The sequence below is a fragment of the Eublepharis macularius genome, chromosome 4 (genome assembly GCF_028583425.1).
Source record: "Eublepharis macularius isolate TG4126 chromosome 4, MPM_Emac_v1.0, whole genome shotgun sequence".
In the NCBI taxonomy this organism is placed as follows: Eukaryota; Metazoa; Chordata; class Lepidosauria; order Squamata; family Eublepharidae; genus Eublepharis; species Eublepharis macularius.
Genome location: NC_072793.1, coordinates 153024898 through 153029692, shown reverse-complemented (window position 1 = coordinate 153029692; position 4795 = coordinate 153024898).

Sequence of the window (4795 nt, the reverse complement as noted above, 5' to 3'; positions counted from 1 at the left end):
CCTAGCTCGCCTCTTACTGGGCATTTCCTGGAGGGGGTGGGCGGCTGCGGCGCCATCTGGTGTCTGGAGCTACTTCTTATTCTGAAGAGAACTTGATTCTCGAAAGCTTACGCTACAATAAAATTGGTTAGTCTTAAAGGTGCTACTGGACTCTTTTTGATTTTGCTACCACAGACTAACACGGCTAACTCCTCTGCTTCTTATTCTGCGGCTCCCCTAACACGGATTCTGCGGTTTGGGCTACTCTGGCTGCTGGTGGCTTTCCAAGGAAGACCAAAGAATACGTGGTGGTGAAGGATCCAAGAAGAGCGGGTACTCAAGATCGTGATTTCGCTGCAAAAAAGAAACCAAGGGGAACCATATGGTGTAGTGGCTGAGGTGCCGTATTTATTTAATGTTATCTATAGTCCATAGGGTTGTCAGCTCCAAGTTGGGAAATTCCTGGAGATCTGGGGGGAGGAGGATGAAACCTGGAGAAAGTGGGGTTTGGGGAGGGAAAGGACCTTGGCATGGCATAATTCCATAAAGTCCACTCCGCAAAGTAGCCATTTTCTCCAGAGGAACTGATCTCTGTGGCCTGGAGACCAGTTGTAATTCCAAGAGATCTCCAGCCACTACCTGGAGGCTGGCAACCCTAATAGTCCACCTTTCTCAAGGTAGATTACATAGTATAAATCTATATGAACATTGACTGGGACACGATAGGCTAAGCATAGCAAAAATTTGAAAACAAGCAGAAATCCAGTATAAAGCTGAAGAAAAAAAATCCCAAAACAAAATATGAAACAGGACAGTAGGAGCATACTTACAGCAACAGATAGTGTCCAGTAGTATAGTCTACAGTCACCAACATGTCTCTCTGAGCCATTTCCTTCCAGCGCAGCCCTAACAACTGCATAAGAAAGCCCTTCTGAATAATTAAGTTTCACCCTAGCCAGACTAGAAGAATCATCAGCCTCCAGAGGCGGCCTGATATTCTCCTGGAATTACAACTGATCTCTAGCCTACCCAGAAATCAGGGCCGATTCCAGACGACTAACTTTAAGTCGCCTCATGCCGCCCTCTTCCGGATCGCGACAGGGAAAATGCGAAATATCGCGTTTCCTCGCGCGAGTTTTGCGCGACAACGCAAAAACTCGCGCAAGGAAACGTGATATTTCGCATTTTCCCCGTCGCGATCCGGAAGAGGGCGGCATGAGGCGACTTAAGGTTAGTCGTCTGGAATCGGCCCAGTTCCCCTGGAGGAAATGGCAGCTTCAGAAGGTAGACTATAGCATCACATGCCTCTTCCCCAAACTCTGCTGTCGCCAGGCATTGCCTCCGAATTTCCTGAGTCGGACTGTGATCTGGGAGACCCCAGTTCAGATCCTCATTCAGCCATGGAAGCTTACTTGGTGACCTTGGGCCAGTCACACACACTCAGCTTAGCCTACCTCACAGGGTTGTTGTAAGGATAAAATGGAGGCAAGGGAGGAGCCTGCCAGTGGTGAACAATCTCTCAGGGGTTTGCCCCACTGCCCGCCAATCGCCAGAGGGGCAAGTCCCCTGGAGATTGCCCACCACCAGCAGGCAACCTGGGAAAGGATACACCAGGGGCACTCCCAGTGGAGTGCAACGCTGTCACTTCCCGAAGTGACATAATCACACCAGCCGTAGGTGTGCTCCTGCACTTTGCTGGGGCCAATTTTGGTCCCAAACGGGCCAGAATTAGCCCCATGCAAAGTGCAGGATCATGCCTGTGGGTGGTATGATGACATCACTTCTCGGAAGTGATGTTATTTCATAAGCAGAAGCTGGGCAGAAGCTGCCCAATGCAATTTACATGATAGGTAAATGGTCAACAATCATGCAAATTGAATATGCATTCTCAGCAGCATTTATGATATACACAGTTTCTGTCAATTTCATCTCTGCTTCTCTGAACCAAGTATCTGAAACAGCGAAGGCAAAAGGGGCAACAGAGGTGTGCCTGTAGGGCAGAGCTCCAGCACACCAGGGCCGTCCATGCTGGTCTGCTGCAGAGCTTTCCCTCTGAGCCCCATGAATTTTCAGTTATATAATAATGCACAGTTACTGTATGCATTACAGAGGCATCATGCTGTGATGCACTTTGAAAACCTGAAATGGGCTATATAAATGCTAATCCTTGCTATATGTCAAAAGTCCCCACCATTTCAAAAACCTGCCTTTTAAAAATATTACAGTCTAGGGTTCCTCTATGGCAAGAGACCTCTTTTTGGCGCACCCTTGTTGCCCGTTGCCACTTGGAATGGCTACAGGTTTTTTAAATAGCAGTATATGACATCACATCTGGGGGAAACCTTCAAGTGGAGTCACAACATTCTAGGAATCGCCAGAAAATCTATGGTTTTATTGTAGAGTCTCAGGAGATTCCTAGAATGGCATGATATCATTTCCAGTTTTCCCCAGAAGTGACATAATGGCTCATGCAACACCAAGATCTCCCATGTTCCCCCTCCCTACACCTCCACTAGGTTGCTAGGCATGGCCTGGCAACCTTATCACTCAACTATGGACATCTCCTCCCCTCAACCCACACAAGGCAGAGTATGCTGCCCTTTCCCTTTTCCATTATGTAGGGTGTTTCTTGATGTAACTAGCATGAATAAAATGCAAATGTTCAAATACATTCTCTCACCTGACAGAGCCCTAAGAGCTCAGCCACACTTTCCTGTTCACTCCAGGGAAACTGGTCTCTGTGTAGTCTGGAAATCACTTGTAACTCCAGGGCCTGTCTTTTACTTACCAGTGGGAGTTATACATACCTTGCCTGGAGCACCTTGTATCCACGCACCTATAAGAAGACAAAAAATATATATCATAAGGTGTTGTTGGACTTATTTATATGGATTTTCCAGCCGTTGACTGTCTCATAGAAGACTTGTGTATACAGATATATTTTTGTATTGGGATATTACCTCTATATTTATGTGGAAGATACAATTTATTGTTATTAATTTATTGAGCGCTTGTACACTTTACATTTCTATATTAACAAAAATTTATATTGTAAACCTTAGTTGTTATTATATTGCCGATATAATAGTATATATCAGGGCTTTTTTCTGGGAAAAGAGGTGGTGGAACTCAGGACCGCACAATGATGTCACTTTGGGTCAGCTGGAACAAGGGGGGAGTTTTTTAAAGTTTAAATTGCCCTTGGCGAAAATGGTCACATGGCTGGTGGTCCTGCCCCCTGATCTCAGGGCAATCTAAACTCCCCTCTGTCTGGAGATCAGGGGGAGGAGCCACCAGCCATGTGACCATTTTCAAGAGGTGCTGGAACTCCGTTCTACCCTGTTCCCGCTGAAAAAAAGCCCTGGTATATATTATATTGTCGAAATCTACAACAAATTATTATCCCCCCCCCCGGATTGTGAGTTTCCACTTTTTGTTTCAGTTCTCTATTTAGGGAGGCTTGTTTTGTGTGACACCCACATGGAGGTTGGCAATTCTACTGGCTGGATAGCATTTCTCTGCCTCACTAGCCTTCTTTCTCCATCTGTATAGGATCTATTGTTTCCAGCTCCCAGGTGGGGCCTGGAATTGTTCCAGAATTACAACTGATATCTGCACTAGAGATCAGTCTCCTCTCCTTCCCCAATTGTACTTTTCCCCTTGACCTGAATTGATCATAGTATGGGTGCTATCCGGTCCAGTGGGGTAACTTATATTTTCCCTGAGTTTTCCCAACAGGAAAAATACCACCTCCCTCTGGATCATTTCAGATTGCGAAAATGAAGGAAGAGGGCAAATCCCCTTCTCCACTTGTACCTGTGAGCCGAAACAGACGTGACAAGATACCTAGGTTCAACTCGTGTTCTCTTACCTCAAGGTTTGTTGGGAAGTGTAGGCGTCCTTGCAAAGTTTAAAGGGGTGGGTGGAGCAACGGTCCATGCAATCGGGGTAAAGGCAGAGTACGCCGGGCTATGCAGCTCTGGGCCATGTGGCTTTGGGCAGGGGCCAGGCGAGCGAAGGGGGGAGATGCTCTGGGCGCCTTTCCTCCTGGCTCTCCCGGTGCAGCCAGGCGTTGCTCTGCAGGGGCCAGGCCGGGTGAGGGGGAGGGTGAAATGAAGCGATACTCCGTGTAAGCGGGGAAGGGAAAATGCCACGATGCATCTCGAGAGTGGGAGGAAAGGCACCCCACACCTGCACTTCCCTCCCTGCTGCTCTGTAAATGCTAAACTTTAAGTTGCAAGGACGCCTACACTTCCTGACAAACCTTGAGGTAAGAGAAGACGAGTTGAACCTAGGTATCTTGTCACGTCTGTTTCAGCTCTGTGCCCTGATCCAAATGGGACATTATGCACATTGTGAACTGAGGAGAACCTGCAACTCACATCACACTGTTACACAAAGGGAGGGGACCCAGACCCAATCTGACTACTCCAGGGTTCCCAGAAGGAGAAGTCTCACACAAGCACTGCAAAGAATGAAAAACAATGGTGCAGTGTGAAAAGCAGTTGTTTTATTCAAGTATACTGCCCGTACACATTTTGCTGAAGCTTCTTCAGGAGGATTTGTATAACAGTATCAGGCAATTCCTACAGCAAGAGTTTTCAAACCGTTCTTTGCTCTATCCTTGGTGTGGCCCTCTTCTCCGGTATCCCTACAGGCACTGACCAGATCCAACCCGACCATGAGCAATGTTTCCATTCCCTGTGCCTGAGGACTATATCCTGGGGGGAACTTCCAAACTAATAAAACACATTTGTTAGCTGTTGTGCCACTGCGAAGGTATAAAAGCGTGCTGTACCTTGGAGCCTGGTCTTTT